This window comes from Ovis aries, chromosome 2 (genome assembly GCF_016772045.2).
Source record: "Ovis aries strain OAR_USU_Benz2616 breed Rambouillet chromosome 2, ARS-UI_Ramb_v3.0, whole genome shotgun sequence".
Lineage (NCBI taxonomy): Eukaryota > Metazoa > Chordata > Mammalia > Artiodactyla > Bovidae > Ovis > Ovis aries.
Genome location: NC_056055.1, coordinates 138,065,177 through 138,075,057, shown reverse-complemented (window position 1 = coordinate 138,075,057; position 9,881 = coordinate 138,065,177).

Sequence of the window (9,881 nt, the reverse complement as noted above, 5' to 3'; positions counted from 1 at the left end):
CCAGTGTTCTTGCCTGGAGAATCCCAGGGACCGGGGAGCCTGGTGGGCTGCCGTCTATGGGGTCGCACAGAGTCGGACACGACTGAAGCGACTTAGCAGCAGAAGCAGAGTCACGCTTGCTACAGCCTGCCTGCTCAGCACCACAGATGTCTTTCTGCTGCCTCCAGAAAATATTTAGGGAATGGAATCAACAGTGATAGATGTGGAAGGTGAAAGGATGGTTTTGCAGGACTGTGGCTGGAATGACCGTAGGATTTGTGGTTTCCACTCAGTGAGATGGTGAACGGGGAGGAGCAGTCTTGCTGGGAAAGATGACTTGTCAGTTTCAGACATGCTCAATTTGACGTACCTGTAGATCTCCGGGATATATCCAGTGGGGAGTTGGACGCATGCTTTGGGAGCTTGGGGGTTAGTGAGAGATATATACATATGAAGCTCAGCACCTGTCAATGACCAAGATTTCTATATTCATGTATAGCTAAAAAGATCACTGAGGAACCCAAAGTTCTTTTCCCATTATACAAATCTGTACATGTTATTAATCAACAGTTCTATATAATCAGAAGCTTATTTCTGTGTTAACCACCCTGAAATTTGCCTAAAGTCAGTAAGGTCAAATGTTGAATAAATATTTACTCAAAAGAGGGATATTACAGATCAATGCTTCTAACCTGAAAATTAATCAATCTGGGTCTGATTTGGGCTTTACATAGGGTTGACGGTTGTTTAAGTATATTATTGTGGTTGTTATTGTTCAGTCACTAAGTCGTGTCTGACTCTTTGCAACCCCATGGGCTGCAGCATGCCAGGCTTCCCTGTCCTTCACCATCTCCCTGAGTTTGTTCAAACTCATGTCCACTGAGTCAACGGACAATTAGTGATTGTCGTTTTCCACCCCTACATTAGAAAGATGACATACTGAATACGTAGTGATAACAAGATTTGGTTCTACCACAAGAAACTGGATCCATAGAAGTTCTGGGGGAGAAAGGCTTCTCCTTACCACATTTGGGATGGGGGTATACACTCCTTTCATGCGGCACTCATAATTCCCGTTACGGTTAATGGAAGTTGCAGGTGTGTATCAAGAGGCACACCAGCCTTGCTGTCTCTATCAGAAAATGAGTCCTTTTGTGTTGATCTCCTAGCTGTGTTTTCATTCTACCTTTTAAAACCATTACACCTAACAGAGTTTTGAGTGCATTATAGGTAACTTTAAGAAGCCATCATTATCTCCTCTCTCTTAACCACATAATAGGGGGTAGAAAAGTGAGAGCACAGTATATACACCACGCTGAGGGGAAGAAACTTGCCTGGAATTTTTGAACCCTCAGCCTATTTTCTGTAATGCTCTACGGTGAATCAGTCTTAAGAGCTCCATCATTCACTAGGATATGTACTTCCTGCCAAAGGTTACCAGATTACAAAAGTGTCCTCAGCTCAGAAGGGACTCATAATTCACCATCACCTTATTTTGACACTAAGAGAGAAAATATGTGCATCAAGACAAGTAGAGAAAATAATGGAAAAAAAAAACCTATATTAAGTTAACAATGCAGCAAACACGCCAAAGGGAAAAATACACACTAGAACAATAATAAGGATAATAGAAAAGTAATGCTGTTAAATTATGAGGAGGGATTTGCTGGTCAGCTCATAAACACTTCCCTGACAGGCAGTTAGTTTCTTAAAGAGCTTCCCTTAGGCATGAGAGGAAATGGGAAAGTTAAGATAGATCTCAACGTTGGAAGAAAACAGTTAGTTGTGCAATGTTTCTAAAAGACAAGGTCAGATACATTTCCCGAAGGTGAAGTGGAAATATTTAGAAATATTAGAAACTCAAGTGACTTGGAAGGAATTGTTAACATGAGAAAGTTGAGCAGTCTCAAAAAGAAAAATAAGATGAGCAGTCTCAGAGCGCAAAGGCAGGATGGTGGAAACATCAGGAACACAACCAAAGTGAAATCTTATAGGATCTGTGAATAACATGAGGAAAAAAGAAAAGAGATGCAACATTTACGAGAAGATCCCAGGAAATACATTCTTAGCCTGCTAAAAAGCTCACAGGAATGTATATATTAAGTTTATTTCATTTTAGCAGAGTTATAATCAAGCAAGTGACATTTACAGAAAAATAACAAAAGTATAATTATCAGAAAGTTTTGTGTATCACTAATGTTGGTCTTTCTTTTTTACATCATTTCATAAACTTTGTATGATGAGGGTGCATACCACAAGGTGATAAACACTAGAGTCGACTACCTGGGGAAGACTGGAGTCCCCCGAATATTTAGTGATACCTGGATCACTGGGGTGACACCTTTTTAACCCTTTAAAATTCCTTCCTCTTCTGATTTGGGTGTTACTTCTTTCCGATGGTTTGTAAGTTTAACTGCAACAGTTTAATTTGCTACTCTATTCTTCGCCAGACATCTTGGAATGTGAAGTCAAGTGGGCCTTAGAAAGCATCACTACAAACAAAGCTAGTGGAGGTGATAGAATTCCAGTTGAGCTGTTTCAAATCCTGAAAGATGATGCTGTGAAAGTGCTTCACTCAATATGCCAGCACATTTGGAAAACTCAGCAGTGGCCACAGGACTGGAAAAGGTCAGTTTTCATTCCAATTCCCAAAAAAAAGCAATGCGAAAGAATGCTCAAACTACTGCACAATTGCACTCATCTCACATGCTGGTAAAGTAATGCTCAAAATTCTCCAAGCCAGGCTTCAGCAATACGTGAACCGTGAACTCCCTGATGTTCAAGCTGGTTTTAGAAAAGGCAGAGGAACCAGAGATCAAATTGCCAACATCCGTTGGATCATGGAAAAAGCAAGAGAGTTCCAGAAAAACATCTATTTCTGCTTTATTGACTATGCCAAAGCCTTTGACTGTGTGGATCACAATCAATGTGGAAAATTCTGAAAGAGATGGGAATACCAGACCACCTAGCCTGCCTCTTGAGGAACCTGTATGCAGTTCAGGAAGCAACAGTTAGAACTGGACATGGAACAACAGACTGGTTCCAAATAGGAAAAGGAGTACATCAAGGCTATATATTGTCACCCTGCTTATTTAACTTCTATGCTGAGTACATCATGAGAAACGCTGGACTGGAAGAAACACAAGCTGGAATCAAGATTTCCAGGAGAAATATCAATAACCTCAGATATGCAGATGACACCACCCTTATGGCAGAAAGTGAAGAGGAACTAAAAGCCTCTTGATGAAAGTGAAAGTGGAGAGTGAAAAAGTTGGCTTAAAGCTCAACATTCAGAAAATGAAGATCATGGCATCTGGTCCCATCACTCATGGGAAATAGATGGGAAACAGTGGAAACAGTGTCAGACTTTATTTTGGGGGGCTCCAAAATCACTGCAGATGCTGACTGCAGCCATGAAATTAAAAGACGCTTACTCCTTGGAAGAAAAGTTATAATCAACCTAGATAGCATATTCAAAAGCAGAGACATTACTTTGCCAACTAAGGTCCATCTAGTCAAGGCTATGGTTTTTCCTGTGGTCATGTATGGATGTGAGAGTTGGACTGTGAAGAAGGCTGAGCGCCGAAGAATTGATGCTTTTGAACTGTGGTGTTGGAGAAGACTCTTGAGAGTCCCTTGGACTGCAAGGAGATCCAACCAGCCCATTCTGAAGGAGATCAGTCCTGGGATTTCTTTGGAAGGAATGATGCTAAAGCTGAAACTCCAGTACTTTGGCCACCTCATGCAAAGAGTTGACTCATTGGAAAAGACTCTGATGCTGGGAGGGATTGAGGGCAGGAGGAGAAGGGGATGACTGAGGATGAGATGGCTGGATGGCATCACTGACTTGATGGACGTAAGTCTGAGTGAACTTCGGGAGATGGTGATGGACAGGGAGGCCTGGAGTGCTGCGATTCATGGGGTCACAAAGAGTCAGACACGACTGAGTGACTGAATTTAGCTGATTGAATATAGTCTATCTACAGTAAAGAGGACCGTACTTAAGGTAGAATTTCTTTTCACATTATATAAATCCATAAAATGCATACAATTTTACAATGAATAATTATACAAAGAATTATACAATGAATTATAATTATACAATGAATTTTTCATATGTAAATTTTGTAATCCTCCCACACCACAATATGGAACATTACCAGCACCCCACAAACCTCATATTTCTTCTTCAAGGCAATATCCCCACACTCATAGCTGGTATTCTGATTTATATCATAAGATTAGTTTTTCTTGCTTTAAACTTTCATATAAATGAAATCTTGAAAGTATGTTCAATATGCTACTTTTCTAAAATTTTCTGTATGTTGGCATATTGAGTTCAAGTGTAACTGTAAATATGAATGTGTTCAACAAAAGCAATTTTTATCTATTTTACATTCTCTTACAAACTATTCTAGGAAGTTTTAAAATGCAAGCTTCTCAGCTCTCCCCCTAAAATAAAAAACTCCTTCAGTACTAATGCTTGCCTGATTCCTCCTCAGTCATGCCAATTTAAGAATCAGGAATGGCATGGTAGTTTGAACTGAATAATATCTGGAGTACTGATCTTTTCTCAGCCATTACAATCTTTTTAATCAACACCGATAATTTTTTTTTAAGTGTTAAAAATGAAATGAAATGAAATAAAAACTCGTGTGGGTTTTTTGGGGAGTTGTTGTCACATGTCACTTTTTAAAAAAAATTCAAATGGGCCACAGAATCATTTTACTCTAGATATCTAACTCTCTTTTCTGCTGCTGCTGCTAAGTCGGATCAGTCGTGTCCGACTCTGTGCGACCCCACAGACGGCAGCCCACCAGGCTCCCCCGTCCCTGGGATTCTCCAGGCAAGAAGACTGGAGTGGGTTGCCATTTCCTTCTCCAATGCATGAAAATGAAAAGTGAAAGTAAAGTCGCTCAGTTGTGTCCGACTCTTAGCAACCCCATGGACTGCAGCCTATCAGGCTCCTCCGTCCATGGGATTTTCCAGGCAAGAGTACTGGAGTGGGGTGCCATTGTTTTCTCCGAACCCTCTTTTCTAGACATTCATTATTACTCACTTCTTGTGTATCCTTGCAAAAATAACACACACATGGATGTTTCTTTTTTATAAAAATGGATTCTGTTCAGTTCAGTTCAGTCGCTCAGTCGTGTCTGACTCTTTGCGACCCCATGAATCGCAGTACACCCGGCCTCCCTGTTCATCACCATCTCCCGAAGTTCACTCAAACTCACGTCCATCGAGTCCGTGATGCCATCCAGCCATCTCATCCTCGGTCGTCCCCTTCTCCTCCTGCCCCCAATCCCTCCCAGCATCAGAGTCTTTTCCAATGAGTCAACTCTTCACATGAGGTGGCCAAAGTACTGGAGTTTCAGCTTTAGCATCATTCCCTCCAAAGAAATCCCAGGACTGATCTTCAGAATGGACTGGTTGGATCTCCTTGCAGTCCAAGGGACTCTCAAGAGTCTTCTCCAACACCACAGTTCGAAAGCATCAATTCTTTGGTGCTCAGCCTTCTTCACAGTCCAACTCTCACATCCATACATGACCAGAGGAAAAACCATAGCCTTGACTCTGCAGGCCTTAGTCGGCAAAGTAATGTCTCTGCTTTTGAATATACTATCTAGGTTGGTCATAACTTTTCTTCCAAGGAGTAAGCATCTTTTAATTTCATGGCTGCAGTCACCATCTGCAGTGATTTTGGAGCCCCCAAAAGTCTGACACTGTTTCCACTGTTTCCCCATCTATTTCCCATGAGTGATGGGACCAGATGCCATGATCTTCATTTTCTGAATGTTGAGCTTTAAGCCAACTTTTTTGCTCTCCTCTTTCACTTTCATCAAGAGGCTTTTTAGCTTCTCTTCACTTTCTGCCATAAGGGTGGTGTCATCTGCATATCTGAGGTTATTGATATTTCTCCCGACAATCTTGATTCCAGCTTGTGTTTCTTCCAGTCCAGCGTTTCTCATGATGTACTCTGCATAGAAGTTAAATAAGCGGGATGACAATATATAGCCTTGATGTACTCCTTTTCCTATTTGGAACCAGTCTGTTGTTCCATGTCCAGTTCTAACTGTTGCTTCTTGACCTGCATACAGATTTCTTAAGAGGCAGGCTAGGTGGTCTGGTATTCCCATCTCTTTCAGAATTTTAATTCTACACAAATTATTCTGTATTTTGTTATTGTTCAGTTCCTAAGTCATGTCTGACTCTTTGCGGACCCATGGACTGCAGCAAGCCAGGCTTGCTCACCATTTCCCGGAGTTTGCTCAAACTCATGTCCATTGAATTAGTGATACTATCCAACCATCTCATCCTCTGTTATCCTCTTCTCCTCCTGCCCTCAATCTTTCCCAGCATAGGGGTCTTTTCCTATGACTCAGCTTTTCGCATCAGGTGGCTAAAATATTGAAGCTTCAGCTTCAGTATCAGTCCTTCCAATGAATATTCAGGATTGATTTCCTTTAGGATTGACTGGTTTGATCTCCTTGCAGTCCAAGGTACTCTCAAGAGTACCAACACTACAGTTCAAAAGCATCAGTTCTTCAGCACTCAGCCTTCTTTATGATCCAACTCTCACATCTGTACATGACCACTGGAAAAACCATAGCTTTGACTCTACAAACCTTTGTTGGCAAAGTGATCTCTCTGTTTTTTAATATGCTGTCTAGGTTGGTCAAAGCTTTTCTTCCAAGGAGCAAGCATCTTTTAATTTTACGGCTATAGTCACAGTCTCCAGTGATTTTTGGAGCCCCCAAATATAAAATCTGCTACTGTTTTCACTTTTTCCCCATCTATTTGCGGTGAAGTGATGAGACCAGATACCGTGATCTTAACTTTTTTGAATTTTGAGTTTCAAGCCAGCTTTTTCACTCTCCTCTTTCACGTTCATCAAGAGGCTGTTTAGTTCCTATTTACTTTCTGCCGTCTTAGAGTGGTATCATCTGCATATCTGAAGTTGTTGATATTTCTCTTGGCAATCTGAATTCCAGCTTGCATGATGTACTCTGCATATAAGTTAAATAAGCAGGATGACAATATATAGCCTTGATGTATTCTTTTCCCAATTTTGAAACAGTTCCTTGTTCTTGTCCAGTTCTAACTGTTGCTTTCTAACGTGTAGCTACGTTTTTCTAGAGACAGCTAAGGTGGTCTGGTATTCCTATCTCCTTAAGAATTTTCCACAGTTTGTTGTGATACACACAATCAAAGGCTTTAGAATAGTCAATGAAGCAGAAGTAGATGTTTATCTGGAATTCCCTTGCTTTTTCTATGATCCAACAGATGCTGGGAATTTGGTCTCTGATTCCTCTACATTGTCTAAATCCAGCTTGTGCTCAGCTCAAGAACGTGAAGTTCTCAGTTCACATATTGTTGAAGCCTAGCTTGTAAGATTTTGAGCATTATTTTGATAGTATGTGAAATGAGTGCAATTGTGCAGTAGTTTGGGCATTCTTTGGCATTGCCTTTCTTTGGGATTGGAATGAAAACTGACCTTTTCCAGGCTGTGGCTATTGCTGAGTTTCCCAAATTTGCTGACATATTGAATGCAGCATTTTAACAGCATCATCTTTTAGGATTTTAAATAGCTCAGCTGGAATTCTATCATCTCCACTAGTTGTTCATAGTAATGCTTCCTAAGGCCCACTTGAGTTCACACTCCAGGATTTCTGGCTCTAGGTGAGTGAGCACACCATCATGGTTATCCAGGTTATTAAGACATTTTTTGTATAGTCCTTCTGTGTATTCTTACCACCTCTTCTTATTATCTTCTGCTTTTGTTAGTCCTTGTTGTCTCTATCCTTCATTGTGGCCCTCTTTGGATGAAATGTTCCCTTGGTATCTCTAATTTTCTTGAAGAGATCTCTAGTCTTTCCCATTCTATTGTTTTCCTCTATTTATTTGCATTGATCCCTGAGGAAGGCTTTCTTATCTCTCCTTGCTATTCTTTGGAACTCAGCATTCAAATGGGTATATCTTTCTTTGCCTTTGCCTTTGCCTTTAACTTCTCTTCTTTTCTCAGCTATTTGTAGGGGCTCCTCAGACAATTTTGCCTTTCTGCATCTCTTTTTCTTTGGGATGGTTTTGGTCACCACCTCCTGAACGAAGTTACACACCCCTGTCCATAGTTCTTTAGGCACTCTGTCTACCAGATCTAATCCCTTGAATCCATTCACCACCTCCATTGTATAATCATAAGAGATTTGATTTAGATCATTTCCCCACTTTCTTCGATGTAAGTCTGAATTTTGCAATAAGGAGCTCATGATCTGAGCCATAGTCAGCTCCAGGTCTTGTTTTTGCCGATATATAGAGCTGCTCCATCTTTGGCTGCAAAGAATATAATCAATCTGATTTTGGTATTGACCAACTGGTGATGTCCTTGTGTAAAGACATCTCTTGTGTTGTTGGAAGAGGTTGTTGCTAGTGCATTCTCTTGGCAAAACTCTGTTAGCCTTTGCCTTGCTTCATTTTGTACTCTAAGGCCAAGTTTGACTGTTATTCCAGGGATCTCTTGACATCTTATTTTTGTATTCCAATCCCCTATGATGAAAAGGACATCTCTTTTTTGGTGTTGGTTCTAGAAGTTCTTGTACATCTTCATGGAACCATTCAACTTAAGCTTTTTTGGCATTAGTGTTTGGGGTATAGACTTGGATTACTCTGATGTTGAATGGTTTGCCTTGGAAATGAACCAAGATCATTTTGTCATTTTTGAGATTGTACCCAAGCACTGCATTTCAGACTCTCTTGTTGACTATGAGCACTACTCCATTTCTTCTAAGGGACTGTTGCCCACAGTAGTAGATATAATTGTCATCTCAATTAAATTCACCCATTCCTGTCCATTTTAGTTGACTGATTCCTAAAATGTCAGTGTTCACTCTTGCCATCTCTTGCTTGGCCACGTCCAATTTACCTTGATTCATGGACCTAACACTTCAGGTTCCTATTCAATATAGTTCTTACAGTATTAGACTTTACTATCACCACCAGACACATCCACAACTGGGTGTGATTTCTGTTTTGGTCCAAACTCTTCATTCTTTTTAGAGCTATTTCTCTACTCTTTCCCAGTAACATATTGGACACCTATTGACCTAAGGGACTCATCTTCTGGTATCATATCTTTTTGCCTTTTCATACGGTTCATGGGGTTCTCAAGGCAAGAATACTGAAGTGGTTTGCCTTTTCCTTCACCAGTAGACCACATTTTGCCAGAACTCTCCACCATGACCTGCACATCTTGGGCGGCCCTGCACAGCATGGCTCATAACTTCAATGAGTTACACAAGTCTGTGATCCATTTTGGTTAACTTTCTGTGATTGTGGTTTTCATTCTGGAGAGTCTGTACCTTTCTTTATTTTTAGATTTTATTTTTTATTTTTAAATTAGTTATTTTAATCAAAGGCTAATTACTTTACAATATTGTGGTGGCTTTTGCCATACATTGACATGAATCAGCCATGGGTTGTACCTTCCTTTTTTCAATTGTAAATTATAATGAAGGTCATTTTCCATTAGCATATAGAGAACTACCACACTGATCTCAAAAGTTTTATGGTACTGCATTCTAAGGCTATATATACCTTTACTTACTTAATCAGATTTTTAGAATTTGAAAAACAGATATGCATCCCCATTTGGACAGTGATTCTTTAATCACTGAGATAGAAATTTCATGACACTAGGAGATAGAAACTAATTAAACGGTTTCACACAGTCTCTATTCCCTATTAAGTAGATGGAAATTACAAACTATATCTAGGTATTTCCCACACCTCTTTCAGCTCAGTGCCTGAAAGCTGGAGTCATCAGTTCTTCCAGTCCAGAGCTGACATAGGTTCCTGTGTGAGTAGGGCCAAATAACAGCTGAGGGGTTTCCCGTGGTCTTAAGAGA